At 49.2% G+C, this 25,065-nt stretch overlaps 1 protein-coding gene across 2 annotated transcripts in view; it reads left to right on the top strand.

Annotated features, from left to right (window-relative positions):
- PLCG2 (phospholipase C gamma 2) overlaps positions 1-25,065 on the top strand; it is a 208,206-nt gene that overhangs the window by 7,519 nt on the left and 175,622 nt on the right. Inside the window, exon 1 of one of the 2 annotated variants that reach the window (XM_057534980.1) lies at positions 18,663-18,769. The exons of the other annotated variant lie outside the window; for it this stretch is intronic. The gene's annotated coding sequence lies outside the window, so the exon portion shown is untranslated. Of the gene's footprint in view, positions 1-18,662; positions 18,770-25,065 lie in introns of those variants that run through there. 2 annotated transcript variants of the gene reach the window in all.

Here is a 25,065-nt window from a genome sequence, read left to right as displayed (position 1 = left end):
TGAGGCTCTTCCCGGGCACCCAGTCATCTCACCTCCAAAATACCCTTGTTATTCCCATTTTACAGATGAGAAAACTGAGGTCCTAGCATGTAACCCTGAGGGATGAGAAGAGAGTAGGCTAGAAAGGGCATGTGTAGGGTGGGAAGGGCCCGGGCCTCCATCCTGTTCTCAGGGAAGAGAATGAGGCTGCGCAGGAGGAAATCGGCCTTTCTGTGGCTGCCCCACTTGGCCTCCAGGAAAGCCCAGATCTTCTCGTCACAAACCCCCCCCAGGGGGCAGGCGGCTCTGCCATCCCCCTAGTCTTCCTTTTCCAGGCTAAAGCTTCTCAGCAGGAGGAAATGAGGCTGGATGGGCTCAGGTGGGGAAGTTCCTCCCCACAAGGTGGTCAACAGTCTCTGTGAGCCAGAGTATGTCCTTGGGCTGCCCAGGCTTGTCCTGCAGGACCAGGTACCACCAACCCAGTATGATGCGAGGGTCATGTTTCTCGGCAAGTCCCCTGGCCTGTCTCAGGCAGTAACATAGAGGAGACATTTAGAAAATGTTTGTTCATTTATTTGACAAATATTTACATGGGTCTCCTATGTGCTAGGCCCTGTGTTCTAGGATGGTGGGTGGATGGAGGGGTAGATGGATGGGTGGGTGTGTGAGTGAATAAATGAATGAATAGGTAAGGAGATCAATGGATAGATGGAAGGATAAATGAAAGGATAGGTGAGGTAGGTGGGTAGATAAATGGGTGGGTGTGTACAGGGATGCATGGATGGTTCAATGACTCCTGAATGGATGTATTAACTATCTATTGCTGTGTAACAAATCACCCCAAAATTTAGTGGCTTAAAACAAACATTATCTCACCACTTCTGTGGGACAGGAATTCTGGAGTGACTTAGCTGGGTAGTTCTGACTCAGGGTCTCTCCTGTGATTGCAACCAGGGTATCAGCTGGGGCTGGAGGATCCACTTCTATGATGGCTCTCTCTCATGGCTGTTGGTGGGAGGCCTTTGTTTCTCCATCACCATCGCTTCTCCCTTTTCTCTTTTCTCTGTTAGAAGCAAGTCACTAAGTCCGCTGACACTCAGAGAGAGGGGAATTAGGCTCCACCTCTTGAAGGAAGGGCATCAAAGAATTTGTGGACAGGTTTTAAAACCATCACAACAGATAAATGAATGGCATACCCACTGTTCTTCCTGGATGTTGGAATCTTAGGATAATCTTAGAACAGGGACCCTCCATCGTAACTGCACGTTAAATTCATCTGGGACACTTAGAAAATATCAGTGCCCAGGGCTCGACCCCCAGACCATCTTATTTAGTTAGTCTGGTGAGACCTGTGGACATTTGTGTTTTGTTTTGTGGAGTGATCTTAAACTTTAATCACGAAACCCAGCATGTATATTCCCATTACATGGTTTTTTAAAAATTGTGGTGAAATATACGTAACATAAAACTTACCATTTTAACCATTTTTGAGTGTACAATTCAGTGGCATTAAGTGCATTCACATTATGGTGCAACCGTCACCTCCGGAACTTTCTCCTCTTCCCAGGCTGAAAATCTGTGTCCGTGAAACACTAACTCATCATCCCTCCCTCTCCCTAGTCCCCGGTAACATCTATTCTACTTTCTGTCTCTATGAATTTGACTGCTTCTAGGAACCTCATATAAGTGAACTCATACAATATTTGTCCTTTTGTGTCTGGCTAGTAATTCACTTAGCACAGTGTGTTCTAGGTTCATCCATGTAGCATGTGTCGGAATTTCATTCCTCTTACGGCGGAATAATATTCCACTGTCTGTATAATACATGCCACATTTTGTTTACCCCTTCATCCATCCATGGGCGTTTGGGTTGTTTCCACATTGGTATTTTTTAAAGCTTCCAGGTGATTCTGATGTGAAATCAGTAACGAAAATTGAGCCCTTGGTTCTCAATCCTGTCTGCACATGGGAGCTGTTAAAAAAAAAAAACAAAAAAACCCACCAATGTCTGGTGCCCATGCAGACTCGCTTAGTCAGAATCTCTGTGGGTGGGACCCGGGAGTCAGGATGAATGCCCAGTTCCTTCCAGTAGCAGAAGGCACAGGCGCACGGAATCATTTCCAAGTCTCTGCTGCCCCCTGGTGACACAACTGACAGCATCCCTGGTAGTGCCGCCTGGGAACCTCCCTCTCCAGGACTGCCTTGCCCGCCCATTGAGAGCCCAGAGCGCCAGCCCCGGGGGCTCTGGGGACCCTGCAAAGCTCTACCAGTCCCCCTTCCCGCGCTGTACTTCCTGGCTGGCCTTGCATGGCTCCCTGTCTAGAAGAACACACGAGGTTATTAGAGAGGAGCGGGCACAGACAGGCGAAGACTCCACCTTGTGTGATCTTGAACAAGCCATTTAACCTGTGCCTCGGTCTCCCTGGCTTTCACGTGAGGATAACCACTGCTCCCTCTGACAGGTCCCTGAGGTCGCAGGTGGGTATGTGTGTCAGCCTCGGGAACGACCCAGGGCAGGTGTGTCAGCCTCGGGCACTGCTGACATTTGGGCTGCGTTGTTCTCTGTGCCGGAGCTGCCAATAGAACCCCCCAATGTGATCATCAAAAATGTCTCCAGATGTGGACAGATGTCCCCTGAGTATAAAGTTGCCAGATAAAATACAGGTTTCCCAGTTAAATTTGCATCACAGATGAGCAACTCACAACTTTTTAGTAGAATTATGTCCCAAAGGCTGCATTTTTATTCGTTAAATCTGGAAACCCTAAGGGGACAAAATCACCGGTTGAGAGCCCCTGCCCTAGTGAGTTTTTGATACCTGTTTAGGAGGCTAAGGCACCAGATGGGGAAGTTGCATCGGGGTGGAGCTTGGGGGGGGGGTGGTACCACCCTGGGTGCCAGCTAGGGGTGGGCCTAGCAGTGGTCAGCCAGGGACTAGGGGCCACTGTCCGGAAGGAGGCTGGGTTCATGGTTGGGCCTTCTCGGTGATGTGCTGGGGGCCGGGCTGGGGAGGGGGCCACCTTGCTTTCCCAGCACCTAGGGCTGTTGGGGACAGAGCAGTTTATGGCTGACCACAAGTCGGAGCAGTGCACCCCCAGCTTTTCCCCAGGGGGAGCCCAGGCCCTCAGTGACGGAGATTGAGCCCCAACTTACTCATTTGCAAGAGGAAGAAACAGGCCCAGAGAGGGGCAGTGACCAGCCCCAACTCACACAGCCAGCTTGTGGCAGTGCAGAGCTGGGGTCTGGGTCTTCAGGCCAGGACATTTGCCCCTGGGGCAGAGCCTGGGAGTGTCCTCAATTTCTGCTAATTTCTTTGGGAGCTCCCAGCATTTTCCAGATACAGAGAGAGGCACTCAAATCAGGCTTCGTGATGAGGCTGGGCCACCTGCTGTCCTCAGCTGCTCCCCATTCTACTCCAGGGGAGCCCTGGGACTCCTTCCGGGGCTGCTCCTCTGACAACCGTCTCTTGTTTCTATCTGATGGGGAGAAGCAACATGGGAAAGTGGTGACACACTTGGACTTGGAGCCAGACTGTCTGGGGCTGGATACTGGCTCTGTCCCTCACTGATTGTGACTTGAGGCACCCACAGCCTCAGTTTCTTCATCTGTAATATGGGAGCGATGAAAATGGTACCCACTTTGTAGGGTTGTTATAAGGATTCAATGACTTAAGTATGAGTGTTTAGGACAGTGTGTGGCAGGTCGGAAGGTTTACCATTTATCTTACTTTCCTCCCTTCTTCTGGTGACAACACCCATTCTCCCTCCCTCGGGGAGCTGGATCAGTGGGATTGTCGATCGCAGCCCCCAACCCTGCCCTCCCCTAAAGGGCATGTGAGTCAGGCAAGGCCAATCACTGTACCCTATTGCCCCGGCCAGTCACTGGGTTAGTGAGTGAGACCAACCTGATAAAGGTCTAGTTGAGTCCCTGGATCCAGCCTAACCTGAAGCCAGTGTCCTCCCTGGGATTCCCAACATGTGAGACCATAACTCTCTTATTTTGCTTAAGCGAGTTTGAATAGAGTTCTGATCCATATACCTTCTTTGCTCCAAAGAGCAGGAGGGGTTTCCCCAAGGCAGTCCCCTTCTCCCATGGACCAGGGCCCTCAGCCTTGGTTTTGATCCAGCCCCACCCTGGGTCACTCCCATTCACTCAGAGAGGCAGATCCTCTGTGTTTGAGGTGTGATCAGCGCTCACAAGAGGAAACTGACTTGTATAAAGTACCTACCATGTGCCAGGTACTGTGCTGGGGCTTTAGTTGCATTTACAGGCAAGGCAACTATGGCTCAGAGAGGTAAAGTGACTTGCCCAAGGCCACACAGCCAGGAAGTAGAATCACTTCCATTTGAACCCAGGCAGTCTGTCTCCAAAGCAGGGGCACTTCTCACAGCACCAAGAGGCTTATTATTGGTAGGGGCATTTTTTTCCATTAAAAAATGTTTTTTAATCATAAAAAAACATATAAAATGTGCCATCTAAGAGAGGGAATTTTCAAGGGCAGAATAGCCCTTCTCAGCCAAGAGATGACCTAGAGAATTCGCTACTCCAAGTGGGCTGTTTTCCCCTGGAAAACAGAGGCCTGGGCTCATTCGTTCACTCAGCACATCTTACGGGGCCCTACTACCTGCCCGGCGGGGTCCAAGGCAGGGCCTAGTGCTCAAGGTGAGGCCGTGAGGGGGCGCCACCTGGAGTCCTGCAACAGGAACCTAGCGTGGCCCCTCTTGGTCACTCTAGTCCCAGCCCAGGTTCAAGATCAAGGAGAGTTTAGATAACCTGGGAGAGACCCAGTCCAGACAGGAAAGGCGCTTCCGACACACTGTCCCTGAGGAATGATTCTGTCAACAGGGTTTCTGGGGGGCACTTAGTACAACGCAGCCTAATCCCCGTTCTCGGGGGTCTAGTGGGGAGAGTGAGGGCAGGCGGACACCAGCACATGTGCACACCGTTTACCACCTGTGACAGCGTTTTGAAGGGCAGGGAGGTTAGCACCCTCAGGGCCCCCTTTCGAGGGAGCTGATGTTTAAATCCTGGCTCGCAAGCTGGCCAGCCCCGCCTCAGAGGCCTCGGGCCCAGCACCACGCCCGCCTCCAGGCTTCTCCATTTGCATCATCCTCTGCTTCCCTTGTTCCTCCAGCCCTGGGATTGTGGCTGCCCTGGGTCCCTATTAGCCCGCGATACCTAGTGTCCCCATGTTGTCTTTTGCGTTCGCAATACCTGGCCAACAGCTACATTACACTGTCTCTGTTAAAAGAACCGGGGTGCTTTCTGTTCTTGATGACAGTGGAGGAACGGGCATCAGCTGGGCAAGGAGCAAAAGGCAGTGCAGTGCCCGCAGGGGCACCTGCACGGCCAAAAGCCATGAGGCTGGAGGGAGCGAGGCACATTCCAGAAGCTGGGGGAGGGGGAGGGCTGGAGGGAGGGAATGGGGTGGCGGGTAGAATAAGGTGAGGCTGGATGGCTCGGCTCTCGTGGGCCATGGAGCGGAGTCTGGATGAGATCCTGAGGGAGCTGGGACGCCATGGAATGTAAAGTGACGGAGTGATGTGATCCGATTTATCTTCCAAAAGATTGCCTTGGCTACAGTGAGCTGCACTCATGGGAGGGGGCAAGAGTGGGTGTGTGGGTTCACTCCAGGGTTCCCTCACCTCACTCTGACAGTGAGGAAGAGCCTGCTTATGGGAAACCCGGGCTTGCTTTCCTGTAGTTTCCATCTTGGGTCCCAGCTCCTAAATGCAAACATCCCTGAGGATTTGATGGCAGCTCGGATGTCCCCAGGTCTTATCTGCTTTGGGCAGAATGTTGCAAGTCCCTTCAGTGGTTCTTCCCATGAGGCATAACAAGAAAGAGAACAGTCTGCTCCCCAGGCTTCCTCTGGGCCTGCGCCTGTGCCCTTCTTCTTCAAATAATATTTTTAAGTACATAAAGTCCAAGGAGTCTTAAGGACACCAGTTATATTGAATACAGTTATCAAGATATAAAATCCAAATTTGTAGTATAATAATACCTGTGCTTGTAAGTAACATATTTAATAGCCACCTCTAGCAAGCAGTCTCATGATATTAGGATTTGCAAGGAGTGATGAGCATCAATGATATCTGAGATGTCTGCAACAACTATAATGTGATGTGAAAATATCTGTAATTTCTGAGGGTGAGGAAGTCACAGGTCCTGCTGATACTCCTGTGTTCTGTTGCCATGTTCATCATGGAAGGAAATGCTAAATTTCAGTTAAAGGTTAGTGCAAATGAAGGTGTCATTTTTTTTCCCCATCTGTATTAGCTCGGGCTGCCGTAATAAAATACCATAGACCGGGTGGCTTAAACAACAGATATTTATTTCTCACAGTGCTGGAGGCTGGAAGCCCAAGATCAAGGTGCGGGCCGATTCCGTTCCTGGTGAGAACCCACTTCCTGGCTCTCAGACAGCTGCCTTCTCACTATGTCCTCATACAGCCACTAATCCCATGATGGGGTCCCACCCTCATGACCTCATCTAACCCTAGTCATCTCCAAAAGGCCCCACCTTTAAATACCATCCTGTGGAGGGTTAGGGCTCAACCATGGCTCTGGGGGTGGGGGACACAAACTTTCATTGGTAACAGCATCCAAATTCATGGACCCCTTTAACCACAATCATCAGGCTAAATAAACCCCTGCTCTAGGGGAGAGGGCCATGTTTCTTTATAAGATATACTTTGATGAGCTCTTTAGGGTGGAAGGTGAACCCTTAAAGGCATGCTCAAGCAGCAAAGACCACTTACTAAACTATCTGCTGGGGGAGGGGTGGCCTGTTGACAGGAGGACCCTTTGCTTCACTGAGCACCTGAACTCACTTGGCTCTGGAGTTAGGATTGCCTGGGTTCAGACCTCGCTGTCGCCACTTACTGGACTCAGTTTACTCATCAATTCAATGGGGATGATAGTCCCTCTTGTGTAGTGTTGACAGGATGATTAATGGGCTAATCTGTGTGAAGTGTAACCCAGCGTGCATCCTAGTGGACATGCAGGGTCTAACCCAACATCCACCCTCCCTTCTTTGCTGACGGTCTCCCGCGTGCCTTGAGGGAACCAAGTCACATGCACTCTGGGTCCATGGTTTGATGGCTCTGACTGTCCCTGACTCCACAGCTCTAGGGGTGATCATCTGATCGCGCCTAAGCTAGTCCCTATATTCCATCTCCATTCACACAGGGGCTCAGGAATAGGCACCTCGTCCATGTTGAGCTGATGAGAAGTTGGGCTCAGGGCTTTCACTGGACTTGGTGGGTCGGGAGCTCTTCTTCCTTATAGATAGGAAGCTGGGACAAGGGAAACTTGGAGCTTCCGAGGCTACTTTGGGAGAGCGCCTGCCTGAGGTCAAGGTCCCCCTAGAAGGAAATAGCCGGGCGAGATGGAGAGAGACTAAGAATAATGACATTGTCTGAGCTCCTGGATCCAGCTGTGACTGCAGGCCTGGGCCCTTAGTTACATCAGCTGATCATTTCCCTTCTTGTTTACATCAGCTTTAGTTGACTTTTCTCTCACTTGCAACCAAAAGATTCCAGTTTCACACCAGTAGACTCCATAAGTGCAGTTGACCTTGAACAACATGGGTTTGATTTCTTTCAATCAATACCTTCTGCACAATTTGAGGTTGGTTGAATCCGTGGGTGCAGAACCTGGGATATAGGGAGGGACTGACTATGAAGTTATAGGCGGATTTTTGACAGTGAGGGTGTCAGCACTCCTAACCCTCGCGTTGTTCAAGGGTCAACTGTAGTAGTGATGGTGGTGATGAGGAAGGAAGTGTGGAAAAGGAGCTGGGAAAGAACTGAATTGCTCTAAATAATAGCAGGAAAAGGAATTTGAATTTTTGAGAGAAATTTGGAGAGCTGGAAAGAGGAGCCGACGAGACTGGGCACTATGGGAAGGAAGGGGAGATTAAAAGAAATGATGCTTTTTCTTGAACAAAAATGTCTAATCTTAACCCCAACACTGTTGTGGATTTTAAAAAGAATGTTGTGCAGTGGAACGTTCCATTATTCTGTAAACATTCAGTAAAGAATACATGAATCAATAAATGCTCGTTGTATGTAAATCAACCCCAGTGAAGACGCTGGCTTTTGCATCCAGGTCCCTGCAGGGCTGAACTAGAGAAGGTGTGTTCAGTAACACATGGTGTTATAGGTTCCCTTTCCTCCTTGCTGACACCACACCAGGGTGCCCAGCGCAGAGATTGAATCTTGGTTGGTCTAAGCCAGTCATGACATTCCTCGTCCTCTTCCCACTGATTGGACACGTGCATGTGACCTAGTGCTGACCTATGAGAAACGGGTAGGGTTGCCAGAAGCCTGCCGTGATGATCTGTGGCCATATACATCTTTCTTTTCTCTAAGTTCCAATATTCTCTTAGTGTTGCCACCAAATATCTTCGCCTCTGACCATTCTCTGTCTCCCAGCTTGAATTTTCCTGAATTCTAGCTACCCCCGGACACACACACACACACACACACACACACACACACACTCTCTCTCTCTCTCTCTTTCTCTCTCTCTCCCCCTCTCCCCCTCCCCATCTCCCTCTCCCTCTCCCTCTCAAAACAATGACTATAACTTAGGAACTGTATTCAAAATATTTAACAACCAGGATGGCATGGGCACTGCACATTGAATGGCCACAGGCAACTTGGCCATATGGTAAATATCAGCTGGATATCAACCCCAAGGACACTTCCTATTCTGGGCAGCACGGGCTGGGTGTTGGGGATGCACTGATAAATTCTGTACATTCCCTGCTCTCAAAGCAGGCAGTCTGGTAGCTCCTGTAAGAAAACGTAGGTAAATCTAGAATACAGACATTTCGTATTTTCCCTGTAAACCTGAGGCTATGACCTTGGCTGCAGGTTAGAATCACGTGGGGAGCTTTGTGCAGATTCTGGTTCAGTGGATCTGGGTTGGCCTGGGCTTGTGGGTTTTAACAGAGAGGAGGTTGAGAACTCTGCTCTCAGCTATTGATTCAGAAGCTGACTTCAGCGTCCACACTTTATTTTTGAACTTCCTGCCTGTAATACAACGATTTGACTATCTGAAGGAGAAAGATAACTTTTATATTTTTATAAATTTATTTTTGGCTGCATTGGGTCTTCGTTGCTGCGCACGGGCTTTCTCTAGTTGCCGCGAGTGGGGGCTACTCTTCGTTGCGGTGCGCGGGCTTCTCATTGCAGTGGCTTCTCTTGTTGCAGAGCACGGGCTCTAGGCGTGCAGACTTAAGTAGTTGTGGCACGTGGACTCAGTAGTTGTGGTGCACGGGCTTAGTTGCTCCATGCACCAGGGCTCGAACCCGTGTCCCCTGCATTGGGAGGCGGATTTTTACCACTGCGCCAGCAGGGAAGCCCCACAAGATAACTTTTAAAAGGTGCTTCCTTTTTTTTTTTTTTCTTTACTGCTTAGAAGGGAGCGGGTGTCTCAACGAGGAAGAAACAGGGCGCGCTTCTGGGGCAATATGGTGTCACAGAATAAAGGACGGAACCTCGGGGCCCTTAGAAGACTCAGCAGTAAAGTGAATGTCAGGATCCTAAAGGAACCTCTGCTAACCCTAAAGTCGGTCAGAGAGTCTCAACCGATAGCTTCCCAGGGCGGTGTGACCACAGACAGAGCCAGTCTGCTGGGTAAAGGGAAGCAGAACGTGATTTCAGGCCTGCCCAGTGCCTCCCGGCTTATAAGTGCGGTATCTATTCCCACCAGATATCTTTGTGCTACATGGGCTCGCTGCCTGGTCAGTCCCTTGCCCCTTAGGTCCTAGCATTTCCGATTCCGGAACCCTCAGAGACCACAACTCCCAGAAAACACCTAGGCCGGAAGCGGAAACACGCCAGCGGGATGTGGCCGCACCGTATTCTGGGAAGTGTAGTCCACAGAGACCGAAGGATTCCTGAGAGCGATGCGTTCTGGGGAAGAGAGTTTTCAAACAGTCTGAGAACCCAGCAGTGGGAACCGAGATGATCTCACCCGAGCAGAAAGCGGCGGCAGGGCGTTAACAAGTTTTGGATTTGGAGTTATTTTGTAGGATTTATTTTTGTATCTGTCCACTCCCAACATCCGAAGAGGCTATTCCCGCTTCTGTGATGGCAAACTGGTCTGGATCGGTTATTCCTCGCTCAGACTGGACTGAACAGTCTGCTTGACCTCATCAGCCTGTTTGCTTATCTGTAAAATGGGCGTGTTAATAATGCACACTTCACAGGCATCCATCAGGCGTTGCTTAACAAATCCCTCCTTTTGAATCGTAGCAGCTTAATGAACAAATGGATGTGTATTGTAACAAATATCAAGAATTCTGCTCCAGGAGAATTCTTTGGACTTTGTCTTTGAAAGGTAGGATTTTATTCGGATTCCAGTCAAAGGTCATAGGGGAAAATGTAAGGAAATCTTGTCAGACAGTGGCTCTGCAAGGCTGCGTGGCCCTGCGAGCCAGGACTCAGGGAGATGAAAGTTTAAAAATATGACAAGCTTCTGGGGCAAGCGTCGTCACACTAATACTCCCACTAATAATAAATACATCCTCTAGAAAGGGCCATTTGGCAGTAGCTTTCAAGATTACAGATGCATCTATATATGTAGGTACAGTGATTCCTCTTCTAAGAGTTTACCCTCCAGACACACTCTATACTCAGAAACTTTCAAGAGGACAGATTTAAGAATATTCATTGTAACACTGTGTATAAAACAGATGATTGGAAATCATCTAGACATCTGTGGATAAAGGACCAGTTACACAACTTCTATACACTGGGATACTCTGTTGCCATCAAAACTAATGAGGTGTAACGTCAGCTATATACTATTCCTGCAAAAAAAAAAATTGTTTTACCTTCATCTGTTTTGAGGAAAGAGTCAGGGAAGTCCAAATTGAGGGATATTTTGCAGAACTGACCTGGACACTCAAAAATGTCAATGTCATGAAAGACAAGAGAGGCTGGGGACTGTTACAGATTAAAGGAGACTAAAGAGACATGACCGTTAAATGCAATGGGAAATCCTTAATTGGAACCTGAATTTTTTAAAAGGATTTTTAAATTGGATACCTGGGGAAGTTTGATTATGGGCAATACACTAGATGATTGAGTTTCCTGAATGAGATAATTGTATTGTGGTTATGTAGGAGAATGTCCTTCTTAGGAGATACTTGCTGAAGTGTTTGGGATTGAAATACTAACTCTTGGATAGTTTAGAAAAAAGAGAGAGAAAGAGATGAAACAAATATGGCATGTATTAATAATTGGTGATTAATAGTTGCTAAGTTAAAAAATATGGTTGTTTATTTTCCTATTCTTGCAAATTTCTTTATAGCATTGAAATTTTCCAAAGTAAAAAGTTGGGAGGAAAAAGAATGAGGAAGCTCCATATGCACTGATAGGGGAAAAGCTTTGGGAAATGTTGGAAAATTTTTTTAAAAAGCAAGGTGCAGAGCAATAGATGTAGAATGCTGCATTTTTGTGGAGGTGCGCAAAAACTGACCCCAGAGGAAGACAGAAGAAAGAGGTGACAAAGGCTGCCTCTGGGGAGGGGAGATGGGGGGTTGGGGGGACAGGAGTGGGAAAAGGAGGCTTCTCACCCTTACCCTTTTAGACCTTTTGAACTTTGTATCGCATATCATCTATTCAGACAAAAAAAAATAACAACTTAAGAGAAGATTGTTTCTGGGAAAGCACTTGTGGTCAGAAAACCCCAGACTGGGCTCCGCTATTCCCCAGCTGTAGACCTGACAGCAAACCCAAAGCAGAAGGAACACCAGTTACTTTCACATCCTTTCCCACATCTGATCCTCATCACAATGAATGAGCCAGGCAGGTTTTATCAGGCCCATTTTACAGATTAGGAAAACTGAGGCTCGGAGAGTCTTAGCAACTAGTCCAAAGTCATCCAGTGGGATACTGTCAGAGCTGGGATTGAAACTGAGTCTTTTCAAGTGACGCAGCCTGGCTCCTTCCCTCCTTCAGGGGACCTCTCCAAGCGCTGAGAGCTGGGGGTGGCAGGAGAGGGCCCAAGGTGGAGCCTGAAGTTCAGCCCAGCTGCCTTCCCGCCGCTGCTTTTACATGGGGCTCTCCAGGCAGGAAACAGACATCAATGCTGGGCATCCAAAGCATGGGTTTGATTTACATGTTCATGCATTACTGGTTTGGGGGTTTATTTGGGGGACCCTGAGCTAACTCAGCCAAAGAACCTCATCCCTGAGCCCATCTGGGCTGTTTTTTACCATCTCTGTAATCTTAAATCTTAAAGCGGTCCTTTTATTAAAAAAAAAAAAATCAAAGTATTAGATGGATATTGTTACCAATTCAACAGTAAAGTATTTAGAGGGCCATTTGGCATTTCTGTCAAAATTTAAAATATATATATATATATGTTTTGGTACGTGATCCAGCATTTACAATGGCAGATGGTTTTTTTCTGTGATTATGTTCACCCAGGTGTTCAAAGATACATGTGCAAAGATGCATTGCTTATAACAGAAAGACCCAAAACTGTAAACAGCCCATCAGTAGGCAACTGCTAAACGCAATGGGTCTCCATGTGCACAAGGGAATGCAAAGTGACATGGCTGATTAAAAACAAAAACAAAACGAAACAAAACAATATACCATGAGGTTTGCTGCATTTGCTGGCCCAGAAAGATGTCTACACTATAGTGAGTTTAAAAATGATCTCATTTCCAAAAAAAAAAAAAGCTAGCTAGAAGCATATATTCACAGAGATATATATGTTATAATAAACATAAGAAAAAACAGTTTATAAGGTTAGATATCAAATTATTTGACTAGAATGTAAAAATGACATTTCATTTTCATTTCTTTGATGATTAGTGAGGTTGACTCTTTTTTTTTTTTTTGGTGGGGGGGTTGGCCAATTGTGTTTCCTCTTGTGTGAATTGCTGAAATATTACTGTTCCTTGCTGTTTTGTCACATACAAATGGTGTAAAATTCTGAAACCATGTCTCATAAGCGTTTCTATTTAGATTTCCAGTGCTTCCTTCACGAGGGTATTTTGGAAAAGAGGTTTCTGAACTTGAAGCAGAGAGCACTCTGCGTCTTAATGTAATGAGTTAACCTGTGAAATGCAGGGCTTTGAAAAATACGAAGTTTCCTGCCCAAGGCATCACTCCGGTTTCTTCCTTCTTTCAATTCTAGGGAGTTCTTTTAAAGTATATCGTTTGGTTCTTGGTGAATAGTTTGAAAGTGGAGGTGGTAGGAGTGTTTGAAAGAGGGAGGAGTGATAGGAACTAGAGACTGATGACCAAGGCCGAGACTAGGGTGAGGTGAGCAAGGGGCCTAAGGTCCACCCTGAGAGTGAACGTTTCAGGAGTTGCCAAATTTAAGGATACACAAAGTGTAAGGAGGTACTCACTCTCAGGGGCCCATCCTAGGTACTTCACTCACCTCACTCAAGCCCCAGCCCTACTGACTGCTTTTTTTTTTTTTTTAAGATTTATTTATTTATTTTATTTATTTTTGGTTGCATTCGGTCTTAGTTGCAGCATGTGGGATCTTTTGTTGAGGCATGCGGGATCTTTCATTGTGGCATGCGGGCTTCTCTCTAGATGTGGCGTGAGGGTTTTCTCTTCTCTAGTCATGGCGTGCTGGTTCCAGAGCGCATGAGCTCTGTAGTTTGCGGCACGCGGGCTCTAGTTGGGGCGCGCGAGCTCAGTAGTTGTGGCAGGCACGCAGGCTTAGTTTCCCCGCGGCATGTGGGATCTTAATTCCCTGCCCAGGGATCGAACCCCCATCTCCTGTGTTGTAAGGCGGATTCTTTATCACTAGACCACCAGCGAAGTCCCTTGACTGCTTCTTGATGACAGAACAAAAGATCTGTAAACAGCTATTGCACTACAAGGCTAGAGTGGTGCTGACCGTTTCTGCTGAACTAGGTTCAACATGGTGATGGAACAGACACAACTAATTCTGCATCCAGGTCAAAGCAGCAGAGTTTTGGCTTAGCTCCCGAGATAGGGTCCCAGACCCTTTGTGCTGTGCTATTTGGCATGTTGGTAGCACCTCCTTGTCTGGAGGTGTTGACGATTAGACTGTGCTATGCAGGGGGTTCAGAGTAGGCCTCTGGAGAGATGGGGGTCATCCATTTTTGTCCCTAAGATTTCTCTGATTCTCTCTCCACTTGTGGTAGCAGCGTGGCTAGTTTTCTCTGGACGTACCCCATGCCTAGTCTCCACCTGCTGCCAGCCCGAGGCCCAGCCTCCTAGAGGAGAGAGGCAACCTGCAGGCCTCAGAGATGCCCCTGACATAACAATAGCTAATGCTTATTAAGCTCTTACTGCATACCAGGCATGGCATTAGCCCTTCATATCTAAAGCCTCACTGAATGCTCACCACAAGCTAGGGGCTCTCGTTATCTCCAGGTTGCAGATGAGGAAACTGGCACCCCAGCAAGGTGAGCAACCTGTCTCTAACCGCAGAACAAACGAGGGCAGAGCAGGATTTGAACCCAGAACCCCACGATGCCCCATCCTCCGTGGCTCATGGCTGTGAGCCCTGGGCTGGGGGCTCCCACTGTCCTCTGCCCCGGACCTCAGGGCTCCCCAAGGCTGGAGGGCCGGAGGCCCGCAGAGTTCTAGAGTGTTTTCAGAACATCAGTGTGGGGTTCAAGCAGGTTCCCTCTTTGCTGGTGGCAGCTTCCAAGAAGCGCTGGGCCAGCTCGGCCCCTTTTCTTCTGAGGGGAGGGGGCAGTGTGGGTTGGGACACGTCCTCTTTTAAGGTTCTCTGTCTTCTCTCTCGCTGCTTCTGACCACTTCCTCTTTTCCTTGGGGCGGAGGCAGCTGTGACCACACTAATGGCAGCCATCCAGGCAGTGGCCTCTGAGGCTCTCCTGGAAGCGCTCACCCGCTGGGCTGCGGGCACTTCTCCACCTCCACTCCCAGGGTCCTACCCCACGCCCCAGAGAGCAGTGGCGGGGGGGTAGGCGTGCTCCCCGAGTGCTCCCTTCGGGGCCCGTAACGCTGACGCAGTGCTGCCCACCCTCCCTTCAGGCTCTGCCTGGGCAGAATCCGCTCCCAGCAACTTCCGCGGAGGATGTGGCCCAAGTCCAGGACCCCTGCCCAGACAGCCAGACCCCTCAGGATGCCCAGGGAGGTGAAGATCCCAGCCCAGCGCCGGACACCACAGTAACAAATGCCCCCAGAGGCAGAGGAGCTGCCGCCTGGGAAGAGGATGGGCGTCCAGAGATGCAGGGTCCAGGCCTTGCTCGGCCACTTGTTAGCTGGGGGCCTTGGGCAGCTTGCTTTTCTTCTTGGAGCCTCAGTTTCCTCATCTGTGCAATGGACGTAAATAATAACACCTCCAAGTGTTGTAATAGTAAGGAATAAATGAGGTGCTACGTGTATCGTGCTAAGCACAGAGCCTGGTACACAGCAGGTGCTTAATAATGGTATCAGCTCTTATTAGGCAGAGCCTGCAGCTAGCCTCAGCCCCTCAGGATGCCTCCACCCCCACCAGTCACAGCTACCCGGCTCTGTTCTTGACCTCTGCCCTGTCTCGACTCCCACCCGCCTAGCTGCCCGGCTTCCCTCATGCAGCAGGTATGGCCCTCAAGCTCAGGTCCGCAAGGAATACCACTTTTTTTTAGTTTGTAGCCTCTCAGCCCATCTAGCCAGTTTGGTGAAACATCAGCGTCAGCCATTGTTGGGGTGCCCGGCCCAGTGTTGAGCCAAAGCCCTGGGTTTGTTTTGATTCTTGTGGTCAAATTTACATAACATAAGATCAACCATCTTAACCTTTGTTTTTTTTTTAAATAAATTTATTTATTTTATTTATTTATTTTTGGCTGCGTTGGTCTTTGTTGCTGCACGCGGGCTTTCTCTAGTTGGGGCGAGCGGGGGCTGCTCTTTTTTGAGGTGCGCGGGCTTCTCATTATGGTGGCTTCTCGTTGCAGAGCACGGGCTCTAGGCACCCGGGCTTCAGTAGTTGTGGCACGTGCACTCAGCAGTTGTGGCTCGTGGGCTCTAGAGCGCAGGCTCAGTAGTTGTGGCGCTCGGGCCTAGTTGCTCTGTGACATGTGGGATCTTCCCGGACCAGGGCTCGAACCCGTGTCCCCTGCATTGGCAGGCGGATTCTTAGCCACTGCGCCACCAGGGAAGCCCTTAACTGTTTTTAAGTGTACACTTCTGTGGCATTAAGTACATTCACACTGTTCTGCAATCATCACTACCATCCATCTCCAGAACTTTTTGTTTTTCCCTGTTGAAACTCTGTCCGCATTAAGCACTAACTCCCCATTTCCCCTCTCCCAGCCCCTGGCACCTACCCTTCTACTTTCTGTCTCTACGAATCTGACTACTCTACATGCCTCATATAGGTGGAATCATACAGTGTCTGTCTTTTTGTGACTGGCTTATTTCAATTGGCGTCAGGTCCTCAAAGTTCATCTGCATTGTAGCAGGTGTCAGAATTTCTCTCCTTTTTGTGGTTGAATAAGATTTCGTTGTGTGTCTAGACCACGTTTTGCTTACCCACTCATCCATCAGTGGGCGCTTGGGTTGCTTCCGCATCTTGGCTATGGTGAATAATGCTGCTAATACACATAACGGTGCAAATATCTGTTCAACTCCCTATTGTAGTTCTTTTGGGTGTACACCTAGAAGGGGAGTTGCTGGGTCATATGGTAATTCTGTTTGATGTGTTGGTTTTTAATTTGGGCCCAAGCACTGGGGAGGCCCCTCTGGATGTACTGACGACAGAGGGTGGTGGAATCAGGAGCTCGACGTGGTGGGTTCCAACCCTGGCTCTGCCACTTCCAAGTGGTGTGACCTTGGGCAGGTCCCTTACCCTCTCTGTGCTTCAGTTTCCTCTGCTGTAACATGGGATGCACGAGCACCTGCCGCATGGGGCTGTGGTGGTAATTAGAATTTTACTTGGAATGGTGCCTGGCACACCGGCAGTGCTAGTAACTGTTAGCTCTGGTTGCTGGTGCCTGTGTGCTTGCTGAGGTCCGATCCTGCGATCTTACTGCTTCTGCAGCACCCTACCAGCCTGACCCTGCCGTGGAACATCCCTTAGGGCTGGCCCTGGTCCTTCCCCAGGACTCAGATTTCTTTTTCACCTTTTCCAGGTCTCTGGGAATCTCTCTTCATCTGGGGGAAGTCCCTCTCTCCATGTCCATGGCCTCGGCCTTTGAAGACAAAAGCCAGAAAGCCATGCCTTGGACCACCTCTGGGAGAGCCTGAGCTGGACCGGAGGGGAAACTTTGGGTGCTGACCAACGCGGGCACTGGCACAGGCAAGGAGGAGCCCTTTCCTCTTTCCTTTGAGCTTGACTGTACTGTTCTCCATGACCAGGTTCAGTCTGGGCCCTGAGCTTGGGAGGGGATGAGGCAGCTGGGAGGATGACCGAAGACAGGCCCTAGCCATGATTACAGGGGCGGGAAGAGGCGCTCTGGCTGGAGATGAGAGGAGTGCTGGTTTGGTGCTCCATCTTGCGGAGTTAGCTGGAGTGTGCGGGGTAGCGAGGGGTGGCTGTGGAGGGAGAGGAGGTGGCTAGGGCCAGGCCAGTCCCACCTCTGGTGGAGGCTAAGCTGGTGTGAGGGCACTGCCTGGTCAGCTGGCCTGGGTCCCCGTCACAGCCCTGCTGGCCTGGGGCGATTCCAGGAGGAAGGCAAGGCCAGGCCTGGCAAGCTGAGGACTTGGGTCCTTGGGGACCATGCTTGGGGGTTGACCCAGGGACCCCAGGTCCTGGGAACCCACTTTTAGGTTTGCCACCTTCACCTGTGGTAGGAGGGGACAGAGAAGCCTCTGGAATGACCTCCCCATTCCCCTCCCCCCACTCCCTTCCTTCCCCATCCTTCTCCTTTCCCATTTGTCTTTTCTCTGTCCTTTGCACCTCATCCCACGTGGTAGGTGATTTGGAAATTCACAAAGCAGTGCACTTCACTTCACAGTTTATCCTCCTCGAGGACCTGGTAAGGGGTCACCACCTGCTTTAGTGGATGACTTTTTGCGTGGCCCTCTGGCAGAGCTCACTAATGGAGACCCTACCCCTCCTGACTCTTCTCCCTAGGTTTGTCAAATCCAGGCCTGTCTTAAATATTTGCAGAAATCCCCAACGTGGCACTAATAACCTGCTCTGGGATATTAAATAAAATTAAATAGAATATGCCATGAAGATTAAGTAGAGTAACATGTAGGAAATGCCTGGCACATTGTAGTTATTAAAAAATTAGTTATTATTATTTTTATTTTTAAAGATAATTATTATGTAAAAAAGAAGGACATGGCTTTTAGAAATATTTATTGAGCACCTACTCTGTCCCAGGCACTGCAGCGTTTGAATTTTGCCCCAGGCGTCGAGCTGACTTTCCAAGCTGGCTCAGAAGTGGTGACCCCCACCAAGGTCATCCCCCCAGCAACAGCACAAAGTGAGGGACGTGTCTGAAGAGGAAGAGCCAGCTCTGTGTCCTTAGGCAAAGTGCCTGGCCTCTCTTGAGCCCCTGTGTCCTGATCTGTAGAGTGAGGCTGGAAAAACCCCCTTCCCCTTCTTGTGGGTTGGGGGTCAGGAGATAGAACATGTGTCAGTCTTGGCAAGCAGGGAGGTGTTGCCCCACCGAGCAGGGAGGTGGCCGTCCAGGGGAGACCAGCCCCGCCTGTGCCTTTAACTGAAGCACCTGCCCTCAGCTCCTGAAGCCGTGTCTGCAAGCTCCGAGGACACCCCTCGAGGACACTGAGACTGTGCTCTCCCCCAGAGCTCCAGGCCATCAGGAAAAGAGTGTTCCACAAAGTCCACGGAAAGACAGTCGTTCCCCTGGTGCCCCCAGGTAAGGGTGTGGCCATGCCTCCAGTCATCCCAAACCTGCCCTGACTCCAGGCCGGTCCATGTAGTCTGTTTCCATGGAGACCAGGGAAGGTGACAGCATTTCTGGGAGGAAAGATGGGCTTTTTGTTCAAGGGCAGGGTGGGATTTCAGAGGTTGAGTGGGGTGGTGCTCAGCCGAGTGGTGGAGCCGCCATTGTTCCATCAGGATGAAGTGTAGGGTGGCCAAGCCCAGGACAGTCGGGGAGGCCAAGTGGACGGCAGCCTTGTTCCTGGAAGCCAACCGGATAACTTGCCAGCGCCACTCCTGCCTTTCAGACAGAGCTTGACGGGATGGTAGTGATATGCTGTATTATTATTATCTGTATTATTACTGCCAGCGTTCATGGAGTGCATATTATGTGGCCAGTCACCGACCTTAGTGATTTAGAAGATTATCTCCTTTAATGCTCACAACAAAGTTATAAGGCAGCTACTATTACTATCCCCATTTTACGGGTGAGGAAACTGAGGCACAGAGAGGTTTGGTATTGTGCCCAAGTTTACACAGCAGAGGAGCGGAGCCTGGAGTCCAGCCCAGGTCATCTGAAGCCCGAGCTGGTGCAGGTGACCATGCCATACACCGTCGCGGGCCAGGGGAGGACAAGCAGAGAGCTGGGTAGGGGGGAGAAGGAAGGTAAGTCCTAGCACCCAGGTCCCTCATGAACCTTTCATTCATATTGGTGTTGAAGAGTCACAGCCTTCACGAGGGGGGTGTCACTGGCTCTGTTTTGTAGATGAGGAACTGGGAGCACATGGAGGGTAAATGAGTTGCCCAAGCAAGGGAGCTATGCTTTGAACCAGATGTGTTGCTCATTCAGTGACCCCACCACCTTATCTTGCTTCCTCGGCCGTTTGTTCCAAGTCTGATCCTTCTTGGGAACTCTGGGACCTGGAACAGACACACCAGGCCTCTACACATGTTTTCTGAGATCATGTAAAAGATCCCAGATGGTTCCACTTGCTGCTTCCTTGGGTGAGGGAGAGGAAGTACAGTAGGAAGGGTAGTGACCTCGTATCTTTTGCTCATGGATGTTTGCCTGAGCCTGAACTCCACTGAAATGGAGAGTTTTGAGAATCATGTTGGAGTAGTTGCATCTCCTTTACTTTTGTGTGAGTCAAAGAAAAAAGAAAGCCCTAGGAGGGACCCAAATTAAAAATTCTATCCACCCACCCATTCCTCCTTCCTTCCATCCATACATCCATCCACCTGTCGATCCATCCACCCACCTACCCACCCACCCATCCTTCCATCTGTCCACCTGCCATCCATCATCCATCCATCCATCCATGTCTTTATAAATCTTTATTAGTAATCTGTTGCTTCTTGACCCTAAAACTTAGTGGTTTAAACAACAACAATAATTGTAATAATTGTTGCATGGTTTCTGAGGGTCAGGAATTCAGGAATGGCTGACTAGTTCATGCTGGCTGTTGGTGAGAGGTCTCAGTCCCTCTCCACCTGAGCCTCTCCAGAGGGCTGCTTGAGTGTCCTCACAGCATGGTGGCTGGCTTCCCCCTGAGAGAGTGGCCCTAGAGACCAAAGCAAAAGCCACAATGCCTTCATAACGTAGCCTGACACGTCATATACTGTCCCTTCTACAGGATTCTGTTAAGTCAGAATCATGCCTTGTTCAGTGTTGGAGGAGGCAACACAAGGACATAAACCCAGGAGACAAGGATCATTGGAGCCAAACCATCTTGGAGGCTGGCTCCCACCATCCAGGCATCCAGCCATCCAGCCATCCAGCCATCCAGCCATCCAGCCATCCATCCAGCTAGCCATCATTTTGTCATTTGTCCATCCGTTCATTCAGTAGACATTTGCTGGACTCCAATTTGTGCCAGGCCCTGGAAACAAAGCGCACACACACACACACACACACACACACACACACACACACACACACACACACACAATCCCAAACCAACAGAAAAAAGCCATTGTTTGACATTTTCCTTCAGTTCTGTTTTTTTACACTTTGAACAGTTTGAGACATAATTCACAAACCATACCATTCACTCATTTAAAGTGTATATTCAGTGGCTTCTAGTGTATTCACACAGTTGTGAAACCATCGCCACAGTTAATTTTAGAACATTTATTATCACCCCAAACAGAAACCCCATACCCATTAAGCAGCCACTCCTCATTTCCCCTTTTCCCCAACCACCTTCAGTCACAAATTTACCTTCTGTCTCTATAGCTTTGCGTGTTCTAGACGCTTCATGTAAATGGAATCACACACTAGGTGGTCTTTCGTGACTGGCTTCTTTCACTTTGCCTAATGTTTTCGAGGTTCATTCATGTTGTAGTGTGTATCAGTACTTAATTTCTTTTTATTGCTGAATATATTCCATCCTACGGATATTCCACAATTTGTTTATCCATTCATTCATTGGTGGGCATCTGGATTGTTTCCACCTTTCCTCTGTTATGAGTAATGCTGATATTAACGTCATTACAAGTGTTTTTGTGAACATTTTCAGTTCTCTTGGGTATACACCTGGGCATGGAATTGCTGAGTCATATAATAACTCTGTTTAACCTTTTGAGGAACTGCCAGGTTGTTTTCCAAAACAGCTACACCATTTTACATTCCCACCAGCAGTGTATGAGGCTTCTAATTTCTCCCTCATCCTTGTCAGCGCTTGTTATTTTCTTGTTCAGGTTTGCAATCCTAGTGGGTGTGAAGTGGTATCTCATGTGATTTCAATTTGCATTTCCAGATGGCTAATGAAAAGCATCTTTTCACGTGCTTATTGGTCATTTGTATATCTTCTCTGGAAAAACATCTATTTGGATTTTTTTGCCCATTTTTAAATTGGGTTATTGGTCTTATTATTGAGTTGTATAGTCTAGATACAAGGTACAAATATATGATTTTCAAGTATCTTCTTCCATTTTGTGGGCTTCAGTCCTTTTTCCTGGTGCCTTTTTTTCTGATTATTAAAGTATACATTCCCATGCTAAGATATTTGAAAAATAGAGAAATGTATAAAGAGGTGGAAAAATAACCACCTGAGACCACCCTGATTAGTGTTTAATAATGTTTCCTTTTCCTTTATCCTTTTTTTTCTTTAATATTTATTTATTTATTTATTTGGGTGCGTCGGGTCTTAGTTGTGGCAGGTGGGCTTCTTGGTTGTGGCACATGAGCTCCTTAGTGGCGACTCAAGGGCTCCTTAGTTGCAGCTCGCCAGCTCCTTAGTTGTGGCATGCGAACTCTTAGTTGAGGCATGCGTGTGGGATCTAGTTCCCAGACCAGGGATCGAACCCGGGCCCCCTGCATTGGGAGTGCAGAGTCTTAACCACTGTGCCACCAGGGAAGTCCCTCTTTATCCTTCTTATCAATTCAGTTAGGTATTTATTTTTTGACAGGTAATATTTGCACAACTACAGAATTCTAAAGGTTTAAAATAAGTCTCCTGCCCTGAGCCCCAGCCACCCAAACTCCTCCTAGGGACACCCACTATTACCACTTTCTTAGTGATTTTTTGGAGCTGGTTTATACATATAGACATATACATGTCAATTTCCCCTTAAACCGTAGTATGTCATTCTTTCCACTCTGCACTTGTCAACAGCTCCTTTCCAGTCTTTTAGGTGTACATAGTTTTCTTTACATAGTTAGGAGTCATCTCGACCATACAATGTATCCATTAGTTGTAGGAGGTAGAGGACAAACCCATTCTAGTGTTAGCAAAAACAAGGAATTTTTTGAAGGATATTAGGTGGCTTGCACACTCTCTGGAAGGACAGAGATCCAGGTCTGGAATCTACACGACCAGAAGCAAGGCAGAACCAGGCACAGGTCGCCCCTGCCAGGGTCAGGCACAGACAGCACAGCTGGTTCCCCTGGGCTTGGAGGCTTTAGCCTCTGGTCCTGCTGCTGTTGGATGCTGGGTGTCTCTGCTACTGCCTTTGCCAGGTATGTGCCCTCTGACACCTGCTTCTCCCGTCACCAGCTTCTGAACACAAGCCTGGTGTTCAGAAGCCCTGCCTTGCTTCCACTGCCTTGGACAATCCTGCTCTGCCCCAGACTTGCAAACCCCACTCAGCAAAGCAGACCCCTTGTACCAGTTATCTGTTGCTGCGTAACAAATTCGCCCTGGCTTGAAACCACAACGCTCATTGATGGTCTATCATGGTTTCTATGGGTCAGGAATTTGGGAGAGGCAGGGCAGTTCTGGCTGGGGGTGGGGAGTCTCTCATGCTATTGCAGGCAGGTGCTGATTTGTTTTGGGACCATCTCAAAGGCTGCTTCATGCTCATATCTGGTGCTGGGCTGGAGGGACTTGACCAGAGGGGAGCTGGAGCAGCTGGGGCTCCCTGGGCATCTCGTCATCTCTGTGCAGTCTCTCTCTTCAGACTCTCCAACATGGTGAGTTCAGGGGAGCTGGTCTTCTTAAGTCAGCTTGGGGCTCCTAAGGTGTGCGTCCTGAGCCAGGCAGAAGCTTCATGCATTGTCCCTTCTGCCACCTTCTATTGAGGCAGTTATAAAAGGTTACAAAGATTGGCCATGTTCAAGGGAAGGGGACCTGAACCCCACCTCTTAAAGGAGGAATATCAGTGTCACATTGTGGAAGAGCAGATGGTATGGACAGGTGTCTTTGGAAAATACAGTTGCCCACAGGTGGCTTTTGAGTACCTCACTCTCCTCGGAAGGCAGTTTAGCCCCATGGATTATCACCCAGGCATACCCTTGTGGGGGGGGGGTCTCACCCTCACCCCTTGTGGTTGTCTTTTCAGCCACAAGCTGAACTCTCTGGTAATTCCAGGTCTCTGAGAAGCTGGTGGCAAGCCCTGTGTTCTCCATCTTGCTTGTTACCTTGTGGATTAGGTCGAATAGGGTCCATCCCAAATTCATGTCCACCCGGAACCTCAGAATGTCACCATAGTTGGAAATAAGATCTTTTATTTATTTATTTATTTTTGGCTGCGTTGGGCCTTTGTTGCTGCACGCTGGCTTTCTCTAGTTGTGTCGAGCGGGGGCTACTCTTTGCGGTGAGTGTGCTTCTCATTGCGGTGGCTTCTCTCGTTGTGGAACACAGGCTCTAGGCACGCGGGCTTCAGTAGTTGTGGCGCGTGGGCTCAGTAGTTGTGGCTCGCAGGCTCTAGAGCACAGGCTCCATAGTTGTGGCGCACGGGCTTAGTTGCTCCATGGATGTGGGATCTTCCTGGCCCAGGGCTCAAACCCGTGTCCCCTGCACTGGCAGGCGGATTCTTAACCACTGCGTCACCAGGGAAGTCCAGAAATAGGGTCTTTGCCAATGTAGTCAAGTTAAGATGAGGTCATATGGGGTTAGGGTGAGCCCTAAATCCAATGGCTGGTCTCCTTAGCAAAAGAAGAGAGGATGCAGAGAGGCGCAGAGGAAAGATGGTGTGCAGACACAGACTCACAGGGAGAAGCCATGTGACAGTGGAGGCCCAGACTGCAGTGGTGCATCTGCATGCTGAGGGACACCAAGGGCTGCTGGCCCCCGCAGAGCCTCCAGGAGGAACCAACCCTGCCGACACCTTGACTTCGGACTCCTGGCTCCTGAACTATTAGAGAATGAATTTCTGTTGTTTTAAGCTCCCCAGTGGTACTTTGTTACAGCAGCCCCAGGAGACCAATGCACTTGTCAGTGACATTTTGGTCCCTTACAAGTTGGGGGTCTGGCTGGCCGATTAGTGGCTTGATGCAAAGGTTCAATCTGTGCAGGAATGACCCCTGTGGACCCCATGCTGTGTGGCCGAGGGAGGTGACAGGCCAGGAGAGACTTGAGCAGGGCCTGCTCTGTTGACGGGGAGGATTCGGGAAACACATGAGTCACCAGTCACTGATGTGCGTTTGCTTGCTAGGGTCTTTTTAAAATTTTTTTAAATGTGAAAATCCAGCTTGGCCTTCCCAGGTATGTCCTGAGTCTCCCCGACTCTGGAGCTGCTGTCGTTGTGTCCACATGGGCGCTGTTTATAATGGCAACGGCTGTGACCTTTAGACCCGAGAGGAAAGCTGCCCTTATGGATTCAGGCTGTTCTCTCCGCTCTCACACTCGGGCCCTTAAACTGTTATTCACCGGAATATGAAGGGAAACATAGCTGCTCCCGGCGAAGCCCCTGTCCCCCTCCTGCGGGAACAGAGACCCCAGGGAGGCATAGCTGCCCCCCACCCCAGGGCTTTAGGGGTTCCACATCCTGCACCCGTTGTGTGACCCTCGAAAGCGATCAGGTGTGTCGCTGGGGCCTTTGCTTTTGCCTGAGAAGTTCCTTCTCCAG

Source organism: Balaenoptera acutorostrata, chromosome 19 (assembly GCF_949987535.1).
Source record: "Balaenoptera acutorostrata chromosome 19, mBalAcu1.1, whole genome shotgun sequence".
Classification (NCBI taxonomy): domain Eukaryota; kingdom Metazoa; phylum Chordata; class Mammalia; order Artiodactyla; family Balaenopteridae; genus Balaenoptera; species Balaenoptera acutorostrata.
The sequence above is the reverse complement of the archived record's forward strand: the minus strand, read 5'-3'. Positions and strand labels throughout refer to the sequence as shown.